The 24,410-nt window shown below is 44.4% G+C and overlaps 1 long non-coding RNA gene across 2 annotated transcripts in view; it reads right to left on the reverse strand.

The window, feature by feature from the left end:
* LOC142829600 (uncharacterized) overlaps window positions 1–24,410 on the reverse strand; it is a 63,844-nt gene that overhangs the window by 16,216 nt on the left and 23,218 nt on the right. The window contains exon 3 of one of the 2 annotated variants that reach the window (XR_012904159.2): window positions 9,934–12,105. The exons of the other annotated variant lie outside the window; for it this stretch is intronic. This is a non-coding gene — a long non-coding RNA (uncharacterized LOC142829600). Of the gene's footprint in view, window positions 1–9,933; window positions 12,106–24,410 lie in introns of those variants that run through there. 2 annotated transcript variants of the gene reach the window in all.

Below are 24,410 nucleotides of genomic sequence, written 5' to 3' on the forward strand. Positions count from 1 at the left end.
TGCTGTGTGCTATTCTGAAGCAAAGTCACAACTTTAAAGCTATATCTAAACAACAGGGGTTATCGCTATAGTGCTGAGGTATGTCAGCATAACCCCTGTTCTGTAGAAGGGGTTTTTCTGTCTCTGTAGGAGGGAATACCAGCTTCCTGAGCAACTGCAGCTAGGTCATCAGAAGCATTCTTTCATCAGCCTGTGTCTGCACCCAGGATTACATCTGCATAGTTACTGTATTTCGAGGTGCCAATTTTTCACGCTCCTGAACACTGTAGCTATGTTGACCTAAGTTTTAAGTGTAGACCAGGAGTTAGGTAATTTGTTTAATTAAAAGTGTTTTCATTTAGTTGTTTTTTAAAGTAAGTACCTACAGAGTTGTAGGTTCGAGCACTGTTTTTTACCACAAACAATAATAACCTCAATCCAAAAAACAGCAACACTCTCTCAAATCCCCCATTAAGATTATTTTATACCACTACCGATTCCTTCCTCTGCACCTCCCCCCAAAAAGCCTTTACAAAAACCAGAGCCTTGTCATATTAATGGCATTTCAGCAGATTCAGGCTCAGATGAAGCAGTGAGTGAAATAAATGTCACAACTGCAGTCACTCACAGAGCATGTCTTGTCTCCAGACTCTTTGCAAATACACTAGCAGACTATTAGCTCCAGTGATTTCACCTGGTGTGATCACAAGGAAAAAGATAATTGCTGGGATGACCATTCCAGATTTTAAGATTTAAAAATAATACCTGAAATTGCATCTTGAAATGATCAGTAAGTCAATACAGATGTAGCATATTTCTTTTAAGAAATGCATGGGCCTCTGCTTTCTACAATGTGGAGACTAGTGGTCACCAACCAGTAGATCAGGATCTACTGGTAGATCTTGGAACCTTTGACAGGTGATCCTGATAGATTTGTCTGGGAAGCTATCAAATGCCAGCATTTCATCTGTCCCTCTCAGCACTACCGTGCTGTTCCTCCTTTGTACCTTGGAATGCCCCTGGGAGCCTCTTTCTTGCTGTGCAGGGCACGGGAAGAAGAGGAAGGGGGGTGCTGATGTCAGGGTTTCCCTCCCTCCACTCTGTACCCCATCTCCACAGAGCAGAGTGGGGCAGGGATGGAAAGAGTTTGCTGGCTGCTTTTGGGAGTGGTGCAGGGCCAGGGTAGGGGTGAGCCTTCCTTAGCCCCAAGCACCACAACCCAGAAGACACCTGTGGTAAGTGGTGCCCAGCTGAAGCCCGCATTCTGAACCCCAGCTCCAGTCCTGAATCCCTCTTGCACCCCAAACCCCTGCCCCCAGCCTGATAAAAGTGAGTGAGGAGGGAGAAGGGAGTGAGCAGGGGCAGGGCCTTGGAGAAGGGGTGGGAAGGAGGCAGGGGCAGGGTATTGGGGTTTGAGGTAGATCCTGGATTGCACTTAAATTTAAAAAGTGATCTCATGCTTAAAATGGTTGGAGACCACTGGTGTAGACCTACCTACCTTGCTTTTTCTTTCAAGGTCTCTCACTGATGCCTGAACATGCAAAATACTGAAAGTGCCAGTCTAGATGGCTGCCAGGATTTTAAACCAGAATGCAATCTACACGTAGTCACACCAGAATTATTTGGTTAAAGTATTGGCAGCCAATTTACATTAGTATTCCCATAGCTGCTAAAGAGACTTTTTTAATACCATTGGATTAAAACAAAGAGGAATACCCCTGCACAGGGGGAAGCTTTCATACCATAGAGCTGGCATGCCAACTGTATATGACTCCCTTGCAATTCCTGGTTTAAGGGATATGACCTCCTCTTTCGCCCTGCAAAAAAGAAGACATGGCTTGGGTTCAACTGTGCTCTGGCTATTTTCAATACCCGGCACAGCCCCACGTGCCCTTAGGAACACAAATGTAAGTTAAAGGAATCTTGCAGATGCTCCAAATTATCCTTCGGGCTAGATTCAGTGTCTTAAAATCAAGTTTGTCTTCTCCTGCACTGAGCAGAGAATTGAGCATGCTTTGTTTTACTGGATGTTTTATCAGCCAGAGTTGTGGATTCAGCTCACAGAAGAAGTTCACAACTAACCCATCATCTTTAGAATCTCAATGGGAGAAGCTGACCAAGGCTCCACTAGAGAAGACCCTGCAACTAGATTTCTCCTCCGTCTCTCCTCACAAACATAGATGTTCACAGTTTTCCCTTGCTTTCATTTTACCTGAGAAATGTGTAGAAATCACAGTTCTCCTGGCTTTGCAGAAACATTTGCTGGTTAGAAAGGGGCGTCTATGTTATGAACACTCACACTGTCATTGCAGGGGACTGGGCTGCTGAATCTGTGATTACAATGTTACCTGCTCTCCCCATTAAAGGGCATGGAGCCAGCATGCTAACCCCAGAAGCTCCACTTCTCTTGTAACCTTTAGCTAAGCCCAAGAGGAAAAAAACCCTCTGTGTCTTTCCGGCTTCCTGAGGAAAAGCTGTGGTGCTGATGCAGGAGGCATACGAAACCTCTCTCCTCCTGTCCCCTCAGGCACTGATTTTTTGGGTAGAGGAGAAGGGAAGCAGTCCCTACAATTCACATAAAGGGAGATGGTGCCAGCCAAGTGAGCCGACAGCTTGCATTGGCCCCTTTGGCAAGATGTGGGTCTGGCTCTGTACTCCCAGAAGGGGCAGGGCCAGTGTTTTTTTGATATACCCTGAAGTTGGTCAGAGATTCATTTACAAAAACTTTGTAGGAAAGGCAAGTCTGCTGTTCTGCTGAATACACCATTAAATATTATGCAATACATGATACAGCCCTTCTGTTTTACATTTTTTAAAATCAGTATTTCTAAGCTGATTTTATATTTTAAGTGTACTCTTAAGCTTGCATAAAGTAATCATTTCATTTTACTACCTATTTAACATACCAAAACAAAGACGGTATTTTAAATTAATCAGTCAGACCTGTGTAGTGTGTTCATAACAAATTTCATTGCTTTAAAAAAAAAGGAACACTAATTTATTTTGTGTTGTCTCCATAACAATAGATATGTTTATGAAATTTTACCATATATGTTTATGTTAAAAATATGTTTCCAGGCATAACAAACAATTTTATATCTTACTAAGGTACTGGATTTGTGGGAGGATTCTCTTAAAACAATTTCATCAAATAGTCAGAAGTAAAACAAATAGGGAAACACATCTGGAAGAAATGGGATGTTGTCCCTTTATGGGCTTTCTTCAAAAGTGGGATGAAAGGAGAGCATTGATGGAAAGAAAGGTCAGGAAGACATTGGAAGCAAATATTTGTACTATAGGAATTAAAATTAAAATATACATTTTAGATAAGGATGATCTTTTGAAGAATTTATTTAAAAAACTATATGTCTGCAGATCCAAGCATTTAAGGCTAAAGCTGAATACAGAAAATTCTGCCTCTAAAAATCTATGCAAGGTGTTTTTTGAGCTGTAATTTTATAATCTTCAGCAACAAATTAATTAAATGTTTAAATCAAATTTTAAACTGAGGTCTTGTAGACATATTACACTAATGCACAACTGTTTCTGTCAGTAAATTCAGATTACTGACAGTATATATGTTCAGATTGGCACATGCCTGTTAAATGGCTTCATTACCACTCAATGGCTCTTTCACAGGTTCAATGTTATGCTAATAGGTCTGGCAAGCTGGAAGGTTTTTCACTTTTAAAATAATAGATCCAAGAGCCTGCTGTGAAAGCCTGCAGGGTAAGACTAGGGATAGGAAGAGGGGAGTTGTTGAGCACTGAGACCCAGAGGTGGCACTGCCTCCCCTTGCTCTTATACCCACCACCCATGGGCCTGGGGTTCCACTCCCTGCCACTGTTGTAATGGCAGCAGCCTTGGACAACTGCCCTGTTGGTGGGGCTGGTGTCAGCAGGCCTGGGAGAGTGAGTGCCCTTGGAGCTGTAGAGATGAGTATGAAGGCCAAGGGGCAGCTGTTTGGCCAGGGGGGTGAGAGGAGGACAGTGGACATGTAGGCTGAGGTGTGTATAATTGATAGGTTAACAGATGGCTAAATGTGGGGCTGGGAGGCACAGAATTAATTAGAATATATGAGAGAAGCTCTGCCCCATCAGGCAATAAATCTGTATAATCTGACCTCAGTTGGATCTACCAATGAGAGTGCCTGCTGCAGAGGTCAAAATCACCTTACTCTATAAATACTGAAGAGCTGGCAAAACTATGACTGAAACACATGTATTTGATTGGCAGGGAAAGTGCAAAATGAAAAGACGCCACATACTATAGTATAATCATTCTTAAAAGTTATAAAGATTTTTGGAGACAAAGTCATGGGTTGGGGAGGGGCGATGTGATTCTTGAAACTCTTGGGGTTGGCAGTATTGTACTTAGTGCCCATTGTGGGGGTCTCTGGTATCAAATTTTGTCTTGAGCTGCCCCCGGTAGCACATGACCACTCAGGCATGCGTTGTAGGCATTTTGGTGGCTAAAGCTCTAACACCTGGTGCAGCCCACACAACACTGCACTAACTTCCACCAGACACTGTACTCTGCTAGGAGAACCTAGACATCCTTCCTCTATGATCTGGCTTTCCTAATGCCAGAAAACCTTCTTCACCTACATCCTTACCCAGGAGAGAAAGAGTCACAGAAGATTCACCCCCAGCAGATTCATCAAAATGCTTCTTGCTGATCTTGTATGGCTCTGTCTTTGTTTGGGTGTGTCTAGACTACAGGGTTTTGTCGATAAAAGTGGACTTTGTCGACAAAACTATACCTGCGTCTACACTACTGCCGTGTTCTGTCGACAGTAAGTTGACAGAACGTGGCAGTTTTGTTGACAGCAGTAAAGTTCATTTTATGAGGAATAATGCCTTTTTCGACAGTGTTCTGTCAAAAAAAGGCCAATGTGGATGCGGTGGTTTTTTTTCAAGAAAAAAAAAACCCCAAGGAAAACCCCTGCTGGACAGTCAGGGAAAACCTCTATTGTTCCTGTCTGTAGCTACGTTTTAAAGGCAAAGACACCCTGGGCAGCCATTCTGACAGGAAGCTGGACACAGACCAAGACTGTCAGCACGCAGCTCTCCCTGCCACGTAGCCATGTGTGAAGCCCAAGATCCCTGAGGCCCCCAAGGACCTTCGAAGGAGCCATCACAGGTGCCCTCTAAGGGAAAGAAGAAAGCTCCAGCCCTGGTCAGGGCTAGAGGTTCTGACCCTGCTCAAACGTTGGGGCGAGGAAGAAGTGCGCCAGGCCCTGACCACCCGGCACAGAAATGAGGACATATACGGCCGCATGGCTCAGGGGCTGGCACAAAAAGGGCACCACCCCAGGACATTGGACCAAGTCCGGGCCAAAGTAAAGGAGCTCAGGCAGGGCTACGCCAAGGCCCGTGAGCGCAGCTCCACCTCAGGTGCAGCACCAGTGCACTGCGCCTACTACCAGGAGCTCGACCGCATCCTGGCTGGTCGGGAACCGCTGTCTGCCCCGGTGCTAGTGCAGACGGGCTTGCACACCCCACCCCAGCTTCCCTCCTGCTAGGGCAGAGCCATCTGCAGCCCTCTGCCACCGGCACAGCCCTGACTCAACCCTGAGGACGGCTGGGTCCACGGACCCGAGACGGCAAAGATTTGCGGCCCAGGTGATACCGTCATCATCCGTAAGCTGACTGCCCGCCCTCCCTCCCTTCCCCCTCCAGGTTGACATCCCCCCTCCTCCTCCAGTTTTAAAAACAGCTGAAGAGTTTACAAAACAGTTTATTTTTGAATACATGTGGAACAGGGTTTTTTTTAAACAAACAAACAGTTATTTATTTGAACGTTAATTGTTAATAAATATTATATTTTTATTGTGTGTGTCTTAACTGTCTGGAGGCTGGTGCAGGGATGGCTTGTGGGAGGAAAGGTTTTGGGACAGGGGGCCCAGGCCCACAGGCCCCATTGGGGAGACCTTGGGGAAACTCATTGGGTCCAGCTGAGAAGCGCTCACTCACAGCCTCCTGGATGCAGACCCCCACCTGATGGGCTTGGCGAACAGCAGCTGTCCAAGGCTGCGCAAACTGCCTCCTCTCCACTTCAGCCATTGCCCCGCCCTCCCAGCCTGGAGGGAAGGCCTCCCCTTTGCTCTCCACCAGGTTGTGGAGGATGCAACATGCTGCCACAACCCCTAAGATATTGTGTTCCCCCATGTCAAGGCTAGTGAGCAGGCACCTAAAACTTCCCTTCAGCAGGCCAAAGGCACATTCCACCTGTAAACGCGCCCGTATCAGGTGAGTGTTAAAGAGTTCCCTGCTCAGTTCAGATGCCCAGTGTATGGCTTCATAAGCCAGGGCATGAGGGGATACGCCGCATCAGCCACAATGCAGACCAGCATCTCCATGTCCCCAACAGCAAAGTTTCGCTGGGGGGAAGAAGGTTCCAGCCTGCAGCCTTTGGTAAAGGTGCGAACTGCGGAAGATCCGAGCATCATGTGCCCGACCACCCCACACAAATGTCCGTGAATAGTTCACAGTGGTCAACCAGGGCCTGCAGCACCATGGAGAAGTACCCTTTTCTGCTAATATAACGGGCTGCTTGATGGGGCGGTGCACGGATGGGAATGTGAGTTCTAGCGAGTGCTCCTCTGCAGTTTGGGAATCCCAGCCCTGCAAAACCGGCCATGATGGTGTATAGGTCTCTGAGGCAAACAATCCTGTTCAGCACCTCCGAGCTGATGGCCCGCACCACCTGCAGAAAGAGACACATACAAACACATGGTAAAGTAAGTTAGAAGGGTTGCCCAAGTCCTTGGGAGGTCCGTCCTCCCCGCCTTCCTCCTCAAAACCCCAGCCCCACCCCGCCCCACCCTGCACAATTGCTCCCAGCAGTAGGGTAGAGTAAGGCCAGGAGCCCTCCACCAGCTCCCCTCCATTGCCCTCCTGCCCTTTCCTGATACAGTCCCCCTACCCCTCATGGACTGCCCCACCCCCCAAGGGACTTACCTCCATCAACAATGCGCCAACAGTAGATCTCCCCGCACCAAACTGGTGTCCCACCAACTGGCAGCTGTCAGGGTGGCCAGCTTCCAGAGGGCAATAGCTACCCTCTTCTCCAGTGGGATGGCAGGGCGCAGGTGGGTGTCCTGTCGTTGCAGGGCAGGGGCAATCCAGGTACAGAGCTCCTGGAAGGTGGACTTCTGCATCGTGACGTTTCAGAACCAAGCCTGGTCATCCCACCGCTCCATTATGAGTCGGTCGCACCAGTATGTACTTGTCTCCAGCCTCCAAAATCGCCTCTCATGGAAAAAGTTTGGTAACAAGAACAGTGTTGCTGCATCCCAAACAAGGCACTCCAGGCTGGGTTCAGAATTCGAACCGGGCATTAACAGCATGAAAGTCTCATGGAGTTGCAACAGCACTTCAAGCACTATGGTGTGGGGCCATCGCCTGCCCAGGGACAGCTCCATGGCAATAAAAAGGATCAAAATCAGAAAAACCTCCAAAAAAACCAAACTGCTGTGGTGTCCCAGGAAGCAGGGCACTCACAGCAAGCACTGCAAAACCTTTGCTGCCCCTCTAGGAGGTAAGCAAGGCAGCTGCAGGAGCAGAGCAACAGCTGTTCAGGGGGGTCCCTTTAAGCACGTGTCTCTGCAAAAGGCAGGCAGCAGCACAAGGAAGTACATGCTGCCCCCATGCCCTGGCAGAAGCAGTTCTGGGTGCCTTCTTTTGTTGATAGAGCATCCGGCAGTCTGGACGCTCTTTTTCGACAAAGCGGATCGATTTTTCGATCCGCTTAATGCAGTCTAGATGCTCTTTTTCGACAGAGGTTTTGTCTACAGTATCTGTCGACAAAGCCTCTGTCGAAAAAAGTCTGTAGTCTAGACATACCTAGATTTATGATAAATCAACAATGTCTCATATTAGAGAGAGTAGTTCCTACTCTGTGCTAGGTGCTTTCCAGAATCCTAAGAAAGCTGGAACTTGCAGTCCAGACAGAGAGACTAGTAGACAGAAGTTAGGGAAAGTGTAAAATTAATACACAATATTCATACAAAACAACTTAATGAACTGTATGCAGCATGGCAGAATTTAAATATGGACAGGTTTCTAGGTGCTGTGGATAAGTTTAGGGAGGTTGTACCACGTTGCATATGGGGCTCACCGAAACGGAAGCTGAGATATGAGCAGACAAGACTATAGGAATATTTGGCAGAGTTAGTGGCAGGAGAAATGCAGAATTTTTCTAGCTTGATAACCAGAGGAGTGGGGTTTACCATGATTTTGCTTCCCCCTGCTGGAGGTCCCATCATCTTGGCACATACTTCCTGAAGAAGGGGTACTTTCCAGGAAAAACAGTGAGTTTGTACCTCCAAGAACAGCTTAGGGAAGCTGCCCAAAATCAGCTGCTGGTAGAACCAGTAAGTTCTGGTCCCCACAGAGGCTGAGAGCAAGCAGAAGCCAATCAGGCCCCACCAAGAAAAATTAAAAAGGATTGTCTACTTTCTCCAAGGATGGGTTCTGAGTGAATGAGCTCCTCAAACTTAATATAAGAAGCCTAGCAAAGTCAAGGGCTGAGCTTTCACTGCTTCTTTTCAGTTGAACCAACACAAGACAATGGTTTTATGGTTTTGGAATTTAAAGCTCAGGCGGCCAGCTTGACTTCAATAGCTATTTACTGCTGAAAAATTGAGGCACGCTTGCTTTGCCAGTGGTGACCCACTGACTAAGATGAATCCATGACAGAAGAGTAAATGTTTATTATGCTTAGAGTTAAATAGTTAACAGAATACAATGAGTTTTAAATATTGACAAGCAGTGTGCCTTTCTCCCCTCTATTACTCAGCTTTCCATTTCACAACTTCACTAGTTTTCCAGGATCCAGGGACTTGACCTTCTAATATTGAAAAGCAGAAAGTCAACTTTTGAGGGAGAACCCTCAAAAAACAAAGAGGGAAGACGCACAAGTTGTCTTTGCATGTTGTTTTTTAAATTTCTGAGGGTTAAGGTGGTATAGAGAACAGAAACTACTAGTCTCACAACTCTCTAAGGCTACGTCTACATTGGCCCCTTTTCCGGAAGAGGCATGTTAATTTCAGCGATCGTAATAGGGAAATCCGCGGGGGATTTAGGAAGTAGGAATAAGATCCTCCGGAAAAGGGCGCTTTTTCCGGAGGATCGGGGCCAGTGTAGACGCTCTTTTCCGGCTTTTCTAAAAGCTGGAAAAAAGCGGCGGACATTTTTATTTAAATGCCGCGGGGGATATTTAAATCCCCCGCGGATTTCCCTATTACGATTGCTGAAATTAACATGCCCCTTCCGGAAAAGGGGCCAATGTAGACGTAGCCTAAGGGTTCAGAGGGATAGCTGAGTTAGTGTGTAATAGGAAAAACATAAAAAACAACAAATAGTCCGGTAACACTCTAAAGCAGTGGTCCCCAACCTTTTCAGGTTGTCGGGCGCCAGGGGGCGCGGCCATTCGCCCGCCGGGCGACAGGAGGCGGGGACACTTGCCCCCCCAGCTGCATGCCTGGGGGCGGGGCCCCCCCCATAGCCACGCGCCCGGGGCCAGGGCCCCCCCCCATAGCCACGCGCCCGGGGCCGGCGCCCCCCCCCCCGTAAGCGCCGTGCGCCCGGGGCCGGCGCTCCCCCCGTAAGCGCCACAGGGCTAAGGCCGGGGCCGGGGCCGGGGCCAGGGCACGCGCGGCGCACCCGGGGCCGGGACCCGCCATGCACCCGGGGCTGGCACCTGCCAGCCCAGATTGCTCCGCGGGCGCATGTAAAGAGCCTTGCGGGCGCCATGGTGCCCGCGGGCACCAGGTTGGGGAACACGGTTCTAAAGACTAACAAAACACGTAGATGGTATCATGAGCTTTCGTGGGCACAACCCACTTCTTCAGATGACAACCCACTTCTTCAGGATCATCTGAAGAAGTGGGTTGTGCCCACGAAAGCTCATGATACCATCTAAATGTTTTGTTTGTCTTTAAAGTGCTACCAGACTATTTGTTGTTTTTTAAGTTTAATTCTCTAAGGGGTCTGTTAAATAGAAAAGTGGTTCTTTTTATTGTTATGTAACATGATTTGAAACATCTCTTAGGACCTTGTGCAGACAGTTTATACCTTAGCTAACATGATTTGAAACAATTATTAACTCAGCTTTTAAAAGTGCTTCTTATCATCTATTCTACATGGACTGTAATGGTGAAATCAATGTCAGTGGAAATTGAGCACTTATCATCCAATATGTGTATTTACCAAGGAACTCATGAAGAATCCTAAAGGGCACAGAAGCCCTGGCCTCCAGCAAGAGAGGAGGTAAGCCTAGGAAAGAGCAGCTGAATAAATCCATATTTATCCAGTGGTTGGGAACGCATGCAGCTCAGGGAGTGGCAATATCCAGACTGTATTGCAGTCCTTCAGGCAGTGAGTGGATGCCATTCCAAACTTCTGCTTAGAAAGGATTAGTCTGGCTTTGTGTGGGAGAGGTGAATGTCACCATCAAAGCATAGCTGTGGTAAATCTATTTGAAATTCACCTCCCCGTGTACAAGGCCTGCATGAGTCCCACATAAGCTCATAAAAAGTAATCCTGTGGCAATGATATTTATTTACTCATTGATGCAAAGAGAAATTAGTGTACAGATTGAACCTCCCTGGTCCAGCACCCTTAGGACCTGAATGATCCTGAACCAGAGAATTTGTCAGACTAGGAGAGGTCATTGTGGCAAGGGCTTTGCTTTCTCCCCACCCACGCGGGGACTCCGCTTTCCCCTGGTGGTTCCACTGCCACCCAGGGCTCTGCTCTCCCCACTAAATTGGAGGGCTCCGCTTTTCCCCCGCAGCTCCACTGCGACTCAGGGCTCCAGTCTCCTGCCAGGGCTCAGGTCTTCTGGCAGCAGCCAAGGACTCCGCTGCCACCCAGAGCTCCACTCACACCCTGGCATCCAGAGGCTCTCCTCTCTACCCGCAGCCCTCCTCCCTGGGTTCTTTGCCATCCAGGGCTCTGTGCTCCTGCTAGTGGCCAGGGACTCTGCTCTCTCCCCAGCATTTCTGCTGCTGCCCAGGACTCCATGCTTCTCCGAGCAGCCTTGCTGCCACCAGGGCTCTGCACTCCATCCAGCAACTCGGCTGCCACCCTCCCCTCCATGGTGACCGGGGGCTCCCTCTCCCCCTGTGGCTCTGCTGATATCTGGGGTTCCACTCTCTTGGTGTCCTGGCCCATTCCATCAGCTTATCACAAAGAGTGCTCCTACGGGGTCACCCAGAAGACCCAAGGATGTGGCCAGACTATGAAAGTCTGGATTACAGTTTCAACCTGCACAACATAATCTCTATATTTTCCTGAATACTATTAACCTGATAACGAAGTGGCAGAATTCTTTATGGTCAAATACTTGATGAAAGCTGTAAAAACCAAAAGAAAATCATATTCTTTTCTTAACAGAATCTAGGGGGTTGCACCCCTTGCTCGTTATGCTCACCAATCCCCCTCTCTGAGGGTAGATGTGTAGCCAGGGGGAGGATGTAGGAGTTGGCTGGGGGCAGGGTTTCTGGCTGCGGGAGGAGGGGCAGGAGCAGGCTGGGGATAGGTGTCTTGCCAGAGGGGAGGGTGTAAGAGCACGGAAGAGTGTAGGAGCAGACTGGGGGTAGGTGTCTGGCCACGGGGTGGGGCAGGAGCAGGCTGTGGGTGCGGGGTCTCTATGGAAGGGGTGAGTGAAGGGACTGGGGGTGCGAGATCTTGGCAGTGTGGGGAGGGGGTTGGGGCACGGGGTCTAGGCCAAGGGTGTGTGTAAGGATGCTGAGGGTGTGGGGTCTCGGCCAAGAGTATGTGTGACAGGGCTGGAGGTGTGGGGAGAGCACGCCACTCCTAGCTCTCCCCTGCAAGGGGGGAGGCCTTGTGGCTCCAGCCTGCTGGGGTACTTGGGAGGAAGGGAGGCTGAAGGAGGGGATGTGGGATGCAGAGTGATGTGATGACATCACTCTGTCATCCCACAGGAAAAGTTATTTATATATATAGAAAGAGAGACTGGAAAGCCTAGTGAAGAACTTTCCTTTTCTCCACTGGTCCTCTCTTATCACCTGTCTCCTCTCTTTCGCTCTCTTTTTTAAAGCTCCAGTTGTGATGTTCGCTTGCTGCTTGACTGGCCAGATGACACTGATCACAGTCACTGTGGACAAAAAAACAAAAACAAAAACAAAACAGTGGTTTGTAATGCATTGTCCTTGCTCTGAAATGCCAGGTTCAATTTGCCTGGAGCTAAAATATAAATTATACATAATTACTCCTTAAAAATGTAATTTATTAAGGTTGGGGGGGGGGGAGGGGAGAGGGAGGGAGAGAGAGAGAGAGAGAGAGAGAGAGAGAGAGAGAGAATAAAATAAAGGGCCTACTCCTGTGAGTGATGAGCACAGACACAACTGGAAAACAGTGAGAAATACCATTCCCCGCTATTGCCATTGTGGGAGAAGTGGATGTAAAACACCTTGCAGCTTGAGCCCAAGGTGGTCTGTCTACTATGTAATAGAGTGCCCTCAATTTACCTTTTTGTGTTCAGATATGAGAGCGCTGGAATCCCTCAGAGAGACAGGATCCTTTTATGCTACAGTCGTTAATTTCATGTAACTATTTTATTGTATAACTCCATTAATATTCCTATGAGTCAATGGTAGTTGTCCCCTGCAGTTAAATGAAATTTATGATTGTAACTAAATTTTGCTGTGAGATGTGATATTCATGACTAACTTTGTATAAGTGGCACGTTATTGTTTAGGGAAAAAGTGATCCTGAACATAAATTCACATGCTTAAAAGTTGTTTTATATCATAAAAGAAACAAATGGACTAGTAAGAGAGGACTTGAATCCCTTGCAGTGACTAAGTTTATGGAAAACTGTATTTTTAATATAAAGTTCAAAAGTTTTACAATCTCTTGTATATCAATAAACAAAATATGGCAAAAATGTTCATTCAAAAACAGTCTGAAATTAAATTTAAATCTGATAAAGGCTATTTGTCTTCCCTGTGAAATATATGCTGTAATGAAAGAAATATATTATTAATTCTTTGTCACAACCTTTTTTTCTCTTCTTATTTGTGGGATTATTACATTATGGAACATGATGAAGAGATGGTCTGGCAAGTGCTTTGCCCCAATCTATAAGCACACTTTTTATATGTTTTTCTAATTATTAGATGTGAATGTGTTTGAGTTTCAAATACAATTGAAGTATTTTAATTAAGCTCTTTTAGCTCTAGAATGTGACTAAAATGAACCCCAATCCAAAATGTGGTGCTCTTTGCTTTATTCCTCAAAACAGCACAAATTTGGCCTCATGTTCCGCTGCCCACACAATCATCACATACCATTCCCTCCAGAATGCTCTAGTCAAGAGAAATTTTAGCTGAGGATGGTGTGTAATAGGGAGGAGCTACATAGTTGCATGTACTGACTATGCACCTTGACCCCTAGTCCTCAACCACAAATGCTCTTCAACAGCTCAGTAGAATTATGGAACCTAAATGCCTCAGCAGTTGAGAGAGCTGGGGTACAGTACATAGTTATAGGCTACGTCTAGACTGGCATGATTTTTGCTGAAATACTTTTAACGGAAAAGTTTTTCCGTTAAAAGTATTTCTGCAAAAGAGCGTCTAGATTGGCACAGATGCTTTTGCGCAAAAAGTGCTTTTGCCAGTCTAGACGTGATTTTGCGCAAGAAAGCTCTGATGGCCATTTTAGCCATCGGGATTTCTTGCGCAAAACATTAAGGTGCCTGTCTACACTCGCCCTCTTGTGCAAGTAGTCTTGCGCAAGAGGGCTCAAGCAGGAGCGTGAAAGTATTTGCACAAGAAGCACTGATTTTGTACATTACAAAGTCAGCGCTCTTGTGCAAATTCAAGCGGTCAGTGTAGACAGCTGGCAAGTTTTTGTGCAAAAGCAGCCGTTTTTGCGCAAAATCTTGCCAGTCTAGACACATCCATACTGTATGCTGACAGTATGTTCACAAAGGGTAGGAATAAATGGTAAATTTTCAGAATGGAGAGTGGTAACTAGTGGTATCCCCCAAGAGTCAGTCCTGGGACCAATCCTGTTCAACTTATTCATAAATGATCTAGAGAAAGGGGCAAGCAATGAGGTAGTAAAGTTTGTGGATGATACTAAACTGTTTAAGATAGTCAAGACAGAAGCAGACTGTGAAGAACTTCAAAAAGGTCTCACCAGACTGAGTGACTGGGCAACAAAGTGGCAAATGAAATTTAATGTGGATAAGTGTAAAGTAATGCACGTTGGAAAAAATAACCCCAACTATACGCAATGGGGGCTAATTTGGCTACGACAAATCAGGAAAGAGATCTTGGAGTTATCGTGGACAGTTCTCTGAAAACTTCCACGCAGTGTGCAGCGGTGGCCAAAAAGGCAAATAGGATGCTAGGAATTATTAAGAAAGGTATAGAAAATAAGACAGAATATCTTACTGCCCCTGTATAAAACTATGGTACACCCACATCTTGAATACTGTGTACTGTCACTTCGAATGGTTCTGAGGGCAGGCGGCTCTGCCACTTCCGAGCCAACATTGTCCAAGGGCCCAGCAATCCTGTCGGCTCACTTGCATGGCCATCTAATAAAAGCATCACCTCAATCATATCCCAATTTGCTTGTTAATTGTAGAAACATTTGTACCAAAATCATATGTTACCAAAGAACAAGAACATTTACAGTCGTTGTCCCCTGATGTTATCCCAAGGATTGATAGGGTTGCCAGATGGTTTAACAAAAAATACCGAACACCCCTCCCCCCCCGCAAAAAAAAAAAAAACACCAGGAAAAAATTCTGTCAACAAAAATAAGGGTGGGGGTGGGGGGAGACCAAAGTTGTTAAACAACAAAAAGAAAAAAACCCAACAGAACAGAATTGTGGAGCAAAAATTATTTTTTTAACAGGAGGCTGTCCCTTTAAGACAGCCACCATTTTGGGCGCCATTTTTAAAACTCTACCGCTCCACCTGGTAAGCACAGGGAAGCCGGGGGCCGGCGTGGGGAACCGGCAGAGGGGGCTGTTTGGAGGGGGCACAGGAGTGGCTTCGCAAGCCGCACTTTTGGGGGGGCAAGAGCTGAGGGTTGGTCATGGCTGGTGTAGAGGGAGGCATCACGTGGCCACCTCCCAAGTCTCTGCTGGTCACATGGGTCACAGCAGCATGCGCTCCGCTGCCACCCCAGCCCGGCGCCCCCCTAGCATGGCGCTTGGCAAGTGTCCCCTCCTACTCCTCTTCGGTAGACTCTGCCGTGCTCCTCACTCCTCCACCCCCTCCAGAAGTGGCAGGGGAAAATTTTCCCCACTGGGCTTCCATCCAGGGAAATAGGAAATATTGGACATTTCACATATCTTGTATTTCCTGTTTTTTTAACTGGACGGAGCCCACAAATACTGAACTGTCCAGGTGTATACCGGACACCTGGCAACGCTAAGGGTTGACAATTGGTTCTGAGTTGTTTTAAGAAGATTTTATATACATACATACACCATCATAAGTATTGCAGTAAACAGATCACATTTAATGAAAGGAAGTGTTAAAGGCCAGTCTAAAGTAGAAACTACTGTGATATATCGATGTTGGGTAAAGGTATGATTTTTTTTAAAAGAAATTATACTGGCAAACACTATCATGCAAATATAGTTATACTATCAAAACAATGCTTTTACCAGTACAGCTTATTTCTTTTGGGGAACTGGTATAAACTGCATTTATGTTAGGAGGGTTTGCTGATATAGCTATACCAGCAAAGCTTTTCAATTGTAGATTAGGCCTAATACTCTTTCTACATTGCACCTACATGAAACTCTACTGTAATGGGGCTCCCTGTAGTTACAGTAGTCTTCCCTCATACTACATTGCAGGACCAGGCCCTAATTGTGATTAAAATAATGTGAAGGTATACTGTGGGTCCTGACTAGGGTTGCCAGGTGTCCGGTTTTGAACCGGACATTCCAGTATATGAGCTTTCTGTTCAGGAAACAAATAGAGAAAATAGAAATGAGAAAATATAAATGTCTGGTATTTTCTAAATAAGATGTAATGTAGATTGTGATGTCAAATGTGTCCGATATTTTTGTTGAAACCATCTGGCAATCCTAGTCCTGACTGTTAAAAAGATCTCAGTTCAGTATCAGATTTTTGCAGGGTACAGTTTTTGTGAGTTCAAATAACTTCAGGCACATTAAACACCTAATTACTTTATCTGTAAGATGTCTTAATGCTATACAATGTACCTACAATTATTTTCACTTGAAAAAATAGTGCCTTGTGCAAAAGTGCAGGTGCAAAATTGGAGATCAGTTTTCAAAATTAAGTCCATAATGAGCCATTAAGAAAATTACAGGTGTGTGTGTGTGTATGTTAACCTATTTGATATTGCTTTTGATTAAACAGTTGATTGTTACATGCTTCTCCTAAGCATACAGGTGAGTATAGATTGGAAATGAACCGTTAAGAGATTTAAATGGCTATATGACAGAAGGTGATGGCTTTGATGGGAGAATATATCTTGTATTTCAGGGTTCCAGACTTGAGTTCTAGTCCTGGCTTTGATGTCTATGGCCTTAGACAAGTCACTTATGCTTTCTTCCTCAATGTCCTCCATCTGAAAATGGATCATTCATAATAGTCATTTACTCACCACATGAAGCCCTATTAATTAGTTAATTGAACAATTTAGTGAGATAGTGTCAACAAGAATGGATGTTACTCAGCACCTTGCAGGGTGTGTTTTGCATCTCACAGGATCAGAATCAATGCTTGTGAAGTCCTTTGAGAATCAAGTGCCATATTTGGCCATTAGTATGTCTCAAGGCAGAATCTGGCTTATAAAAGCCTACGGACAGTAAATATTTAAATATTATTATTAGTTAGGTTCTCATAAATACCAATGATTTAGATGACAGCAATGAAAATAAGATCTCTAGCTTTGCAAATAACATTAATTAGAATTAGAGGAAATAATGCAGAATAAAAAAAAATAGGTAATTAGGCCAGCAGATGACAAATGTGGTTCACAGAAGAAAAATGCAATACAGGTTGCACCTCTATACACCGGATCAATCTAGTCCAGCGATATCCGTGGTCCAGAAGGACCAGAGATGTTCTAGGATCAGAGAGTCCTGGTGCGTTTCAGGGGCCAGGAGCCCAGCATGATGCGGAGGGAGGGGCAAAGAGCGTGAGAGCATAGCCAGTGCATAGCTGCAGGGGAGGGGAAAGAGGTAGGAGCTGGCAAGTGACTCAGCTGGGCTGGGGGGGGAGGGGGCGCAAACCATGAAGCCCGGTTGAGCAGGGCAGAGAGCGAGGTTGGCAGCAGGAGGGCCAGAAATGAGTCTTGGAGTGGCCCCTTATCAAAAATTATTGCCCAACCTGTTCTAAGGCAATGTAAGTTATAAGGAAAAATACAGGTAGATGTACTCATTTTCACTTTTTTCAGTAGTAAAGAGGCTACCAATTTGACAAAATAGAGGCTTTTAAAACTACTAAAGTGGTTTATGAAAGGGAACAAGATATACATTCCACATCTGTAAAAGGCAAAGGTATTGTAGATAAGACAAACATAAAATAAATTACAAGTCATTGAAACGTAATGAGCAATTTTTAAGACTATTATAAGAGGAAGGGGGACAAGAGGGCAGATGCCCTGGAGCTTGGCAATTTAAAAGTCTGTTGGCCACCTTGTAAACAAGAGACAATTGAAGAACTGGAAAAAGCAGGAAGGTAGGGTTAAGATGCTCTAAATATTAAAAGGCCTAATGTTTGTTGTCCTAAGATTGTTATCTGTTATAGTGTAACAGCAAAGTTCTGCTCCTAACCATTAATTCCCTTTCCTTTCTAATCTGCTAACTTTAGTTTGTACTGGAGCTATCATCTGAAAGTGCTTGAGTGTTTTTTTTTCCTCTGATTGCACTGGCACAGTTATATGAACCATTAGCTATTATTACCTTTATTTCAAACCTGTCACTTCTTTGTAGCTAGCATGCTGTGGGAGGAAAGGGTAATACCCCCCCCCCCCCCAAAAAAAACCAGTTTATATCAAAGAATAAAATTACCCATACAGAAATGAGCTGAAAGAAATATGAACCAAGAAGGGGACAAAAAGGAGTTCAGAATCTTGATAAATCAACTCCCCGTCAGAGCAGAGGACATTCTGCTGTACTGCTATATATATAAAAAACTCTTAAAATACAATGCAAAGCTGGAGCTGGCTTTTGTCCATACTGTCTCTCCCACCCAACAATCCATACTTAAGATATTTCAAACATTCCACAAATAATGCAAATACAAGTCATATTTGACTGACTGCAATACACATGAAAAAAATAACTTGAGAGGAGTTTGAAAACCTGAAATAAGACACCTAAAAGCAGGGTTTTTTAATGTAGTTCTCTATATGGTGCTGTTATATATAATCCTGTGCCATACAATGGACTATGAGTAATTAACATTAATTAAATGGATCTTTCTATCTATACGGCTGCTAGTGACATATTACTGACCTCAGAATGCACTTGGATTTTTTTTCAGGGTGCGTGCTAGACTGTCTTACCTCTGTAGATCTATGGCATGCTCCAGCTGCTACTGGAATGCTACTGGAATGCTATTCACACTTGCAGTAACAAACACTACTAGCCAAACACTAGGGGAAATTAACCATTACACAGAGCAGTGCAGAAATAGCTTAGATAGTACATATGATACCAGTAAGCCTGATTTGCCTACTTAAAACACCCAAGGAAACTAACTGCAAGTGGATAGGAGTACTGACAGACTATCATGAAGGTGGCTTATGCAGCAGAAACATGCTTATCATACGCAATAGCCAATGTTAGAAAGTATGTGGCTTGCTTCTGAATAAGACAGCACTTGAAATCACGGGCCAAATTAACCCCAATGTAATAGAATGGAGTTATGCCAGGATTTAATTTGTATAATTATCTCCCTGTAAGCTTTATGGAATGCAAGAGCTGAATCAATCCATATATGCTGGAAGTACAGAAGGAAATAATGTCATAAGTCTGGCAAGGCAGTAGGTGCATTCATCAGCTTAAGCAGGATTTGGTCATCAAAATGTACAACTTTAAGTCCAGCTTACAAATCTTCACCTCAAATGTTATTTTCACCTTAACACATGGATGGAAAAGGTCCAGACAAACATCTAAATGCCTTCGAAAGCAAATGCCTCAGGAAATACTAGATACTAAATGGAATGAATTTATAACAAATGCTGAGATTCATCTTAGAGTTTGACAACTTCTCATCTCAATGTTATTGCAAAAAGACTATGGAAATATCTGGGACGTGTTGAGAATTAAACTAGAGCAGTGATTCTTAAACTTTTTAAAGATGAAGGAATGCCAAACAATTGTTTTTTTAATGGGGAACACCAAGGATTTTTTTTGTTGAAGAAAAAAAAAGCTCCCAGGGAAAAGTTGTTGAGCAGAAAAACAACTTTAAGAGTGGCCATTCTGTTCTCTCCGTGGCACACCTCCGAGTACACTTTAAGAAATGATGAACTAGAGTATCTGCCAAGGCAGGCCCATGTTTGGGCTGCTAATGGAACACATAAAGGGCTGATTGAAAGAATCCCCATATCAGCCAGTACTTAGGAAGGGAAAACCTCTGGGATTCAACATGCAGGATATGTGAAGACCAGCACAGGACAGCAGAGTCTTGTCTGTGCCGTGCCTTATGTGACATTTGGTGATATAGGAAGGCTTCAGATTCAGAAGCATGGTTCTCACTAGGGATGTGAAGGACTATTCGAGTATTCAATAAGCAAATACTTATTGGATAGTCGACTAGTCGCTTCCACCCCTTGCTGCCTCTATTATATATCAGGCTCCTCATGGCATTTCAAAGTGGCAGCACTGCACGGAGCCCAGGGTCAGTGGGGGAGTACCCAGGTGACCCGGGCTCCATGCAGCACTTTCGTCTTTCGCGGCGCTTTTTGCTTTTGCCCTAGTGCTGTTGCTAAACTTCAAAGGTGGAGGTGCCCTATCGACTACTCGATTAGTCAATTGCCCGATACTTAACATCCTTAGTTCTCTCCCTACTATGTAGAGTATTAACCCCCACTTCGTGCCTGTAGTTGAAATGCATTCCCTTCCTGGGACTTGGCTTTAATGGTAACTCAAATAACACACAATCCTCAGTCTACTGTAAATTTCCTCCCCTGGGGCTGTCCTGCAGGACTCTCTATCTCTGTTACCATACTACTTCCCTTGTTTGGAAAATTCTAAATTCATTCATCAGCCAAACCTTTAAAGGGCTAATTGTTATCAATCTTTCCCCTTTGTGGTGGCTGGATATATATTAAGGTGTTACATTGCTCCAACCAGTATTTAGCCAATGGTAGAAGTAGGTCTGGAAGGATTGCCTATAAATATTGTCTTTGGTTTGAGATCTGAGATATAATTTACAAAGCCAGGCTTGATGAGATGGCAAAATAGACTGGAGTGCCGATGGGGACTATCTGTGACTCTGTACTAAAGCTGTTACAGTGTGCTAGGTGTTCACAGTGGTATTTGATTGGTTGGTTATTCCCTAATTAGATTTCACCAATCTGGGGTTTGTGCCCTGGTTTATGGCAATCTGCCCTGAAGCTGGCTCCCACTTTCATAAGCCACTCCAGACAGCTGGACATTAGCATCCCTACAAAACTACAATCTAGTCTATCTGAAAGTTGTATTGTAATAATGACATTGTGCATTCCAGTTGAAATAGAATTTCATCTTTAGATTTTATTTTCGTTTCAAGGCATATGTCTTTCTAGTGATGTCTACATACCCAGCTCCCACTCGAAAAGACCTTGATAGATTAATTAATTAAATGAAAATATATTACTGATGCTTGGCTCCAAAAGTAATAGAGAGAAATGCACCTACACAGAAATGGAAAGGGAGAAAAGCCTAGGAGAAAAAGAGAACAGAGAGTGCCAGAAAGAGAGAGAGAGAGGGACTAAAGGAAGGGGACATCTGAAAAACTGTATTTTTAGTAATGACATTGTACCTTGCCCAAATTAACAGTTTATTTCTGTGCATGAAGTAGTTTTCATATATGATTACAGAAAAAAATTAAACAATTTTTATACAGAAATTTCAACATATGGCAAAAACCATTTTATGCTAAATTATATGCACTCAATATATTATATTATTATTATTATTATTCTATTCACTGAATTACAATAGTACCGATAATGTGCTAGGCACCTTCCAAATACAAAAGATTCCATCAATGCCCCAAAGAGGGTCAGAATGCAAGAAGGAAAGTACTACACATGAGGAAGGATAAAGGACATACATTTTAAATCAGATTACCTGTCCTTCCCTAAGAAATAACCTACAAATTACCCATATCACTCCAAGTATTACCCAGAATGCTCCCTTCTGACACATAGCATAGAGTCCTACTGATGTCAATCTTTCCATTGATTTTTTGGTGAGAGATGCATGAGACCCACACAGAGGAGAAAACATCAAGACAGAGGGTACAAGAACCAAGAAATCCACAGGAAAGAGGGATAGCATGACCTCCTTTTCACTTCCTTCCCATTGATAATCCACTCTGTGTGAACATCCTATTTGGATGACATATTGTGGTGAAGGGGGCGGAGCCAAAGAACACAAGCTCTATGCAGCATGTGCCACTGTTACAACAGTGAATTTTAAGGTGGAAATCTTTGTCGGAATTAACATTGACTGGACCAGCATTATTTCTCTTTTGTATGTTAGGAGTGCAGGAGAACAGTGTGCAGCCATAGGCCACATCTGTCCAGCAACATTATTTCAGAATAACTCGAGTTATTTCTGAATAACTTAATTTGCGAATACACAGCAGGCAGTTATTTCAAAATAATGTCAAAATAGCATAAAGCTGGAGGACTTCTTACTCCTACTCTTGTAACCTTCATTGTACGAGGAGTAAGAGAGATCAGAGGAAGAGTGCTCTATTTTGAAATAAGTGCTGTGTAGATGCTCCCAATTTTGAAAGAAACTACACAAGTGATGTAGCTTAATGTGCGTAGCTTATTTCGAGTTAAGCCATGTTATGTAGACACACACATAGGGAGGAAGAGCAAGACAACAGTAGAATAATTTTATGAATTATTTGTCTTTTGTATTACTGTACTGCACAGGAGCTCTAGTCATGGACCAAATCCCCACTGTTCTGGGTACTGTATAAACACAGAATAAAAAGATGGTTCCTGTGCCAAAGAGCCTATAATCCAAGTATTAGAAAAGAGACAATGGATAGTTACGGAAAGGTAGAGGGGGGGAGTACCAGGAGGCAGTGAGACAGTACTGGTATCTGTTCATCAGTGGCCTAACTACTATCAAATAAAAGAGTTTACAGAGGGTGTCACAACCATAAGGGTTAGCCGGAAGCCTGGGGACTAAGGGGTTAACTATGTCCCTTACCTAACTAGGTAGCCAGCAGGCAAAAGAAATGCAGGTAGGAATTTCAAATTGGGATAAAGGACTTTTTGGGTTTTTCCCTCCTTTGTCCCTGAGCAGTTTCTCTCCAGCTACTGAGCGGGACAGACACTATGTCTCCCTTCAAGAAAAGACTCTTCATTATCTGTAAATAGGGTAAAGTTTAGATAAATCCGTTAGGTTTTATTGTTTTATGGTTTGGGAATGGGAATCTGATGTCTGTGCATTTAAAAATGGGTTTTCCTCTTCTTTGTAGATAAGTTTTGGCCCATGGTGGAATCCCCCCATGAGTTTATTAATTGGTGACTTCTCCATCCAGTCATTATGCTTGCAACAGAAATATTGTGGTGATAATAAAAGTTCTTTCTCTTTTCTTTTTATTACCTGGTATTGGTTAATTTTTGTGTCCTGGTTTTATTTTGGGGCTGAGATTTCCCAAGTAGTCTCTCCCTGGTTTCTTTATTATTACTTGGGTGGTGGTAGCGGATTTTTTTATCCCCAAAGTCTAGGGTTTTAAGATTTTGGGGGGAAGCTTTATACCAAAGCCTAGAAAGATAAGGTTTTGGGGTACTTTTGCAGACCCCCACTTGTGCATTTATCGTGCCAAAGTGGGGAAAAAGCCTTGATGGAGGGCATATGAAGGAGGATACTAAGGTAGCTCTGCAGTTGTTTATGGGGTGCTATTCCTAAACATAAAGGCAGCACTGGAAAAAGCACGAAGATGCTTGGCTTAAAATTTAATAAGTAGGAGATGGAAGCTAGTATCATGGGCCAATCAGAATTCCCAAAAGTGAATGGAGATGAGAAGTAAAGTGGAGATATTCTAGGAAGGACTTTGAAAGTGGTGAGAAGCAACTAATGTTTGAACAGAAAAGGGAATCCAATAAAGGGATACAAAGAGAGGCATGACATAACAATCCAAGAGAATGGGTACGAGTAGGGCAGGATTGTATTTGTCAAGGCCAGAGAAAAGGATATACTAAGATGCAAGACTATCAGTACCTGGACAAAAGTTTTGGCTCTGGATGTATAAGAAATGCCTTATCTAGAGATGTTATTGAGAAAGAATCAGAAAGATTTAGACATAGCCAAGAGGTGAGGACCTAGAGAGATCTGAGTCAGAGATGATGCCCAGCTTATGGGCATGACTGGCAGGCAGATTTGTTGACCACTGAAAAAATATCAAAAAAGTTAAGGGGAAGAAGATTAAGAGATCCGCTTTAGTGGTGTTGACTTTAAACTGATGGCTGGACATCCACACGATGTCAGAGACAGAGTAGGACTTTACTTTGGAGAGGAGACAAGTCTGGAATAGAATTAGATCTGTGAATTGCTTTCATAGAAAATCATAGATCAGGCATAGAGGGAAAAGAGAAAGGAACCAGGAACAGAGTCTTGTGGCGCTCAGATGGAAAGTTGGAGCTGAGAAGGGATGAGGAGGATCCTCCAAAGGACATGCTGAAGGAGCAATTAGAGAGGTAGGAGGAGAACCAGGAGAGGAGAGAAGCCCAGAATCCAAGAATGTACAATATTTCAAGTAGAGGAGCATGGCTGACTGTGTCAAAAGTGCTTGGCAGGACTAGGAGGATCAGGACAGAGTATTGATTCTGAGATTTGGCTAGGAAGAGATCTTTAGGCACTTTGTTGAAAGCAATTTCAGTGGACAGCATGTGCAGAAGCTGGATTGGAGAGACTAAAGGGAGGAGAGGAACTCCAGACTATAATTGTAAATCCATGTTTCAATGAGCTTAGAGATGAAAAGGAAGAAGATGGAGATGGAGTAGTGTTTGGAGAGCCAAGACTGGTCAAAGCTGGAGGCACTTTTTCCAATATGGGAGAGTGTGATGGGCCCGTCGGGGCCCGCACTACTCTGGGGGAAACCTCACCTGCTCCCTCGGCAGACGGGAGGGGCGGCGCAGCGAGGGGCGACCGTGTTCGCTGTAGCCGACCCGCCGCAGCCGGGCCTGAGGGTGGCAAGAAGCCACGCACCCCACCAGGGA

This window comes from Pelodiscus sinensis, chromosome 4, assembly GCF_052426305.1.
Source record: "Pelodiscus sinensis isolate ZL-2025 chromosome 4, ASM5242630v1, whole genome shotgun sequence".
Classification (NCBI taxonomy): domain Eukaryota; kingdom Metazoa; phylum Chordata; order Testudines; family Trionychidae; genus Pelodiscus; species Pelodiscus sinensis.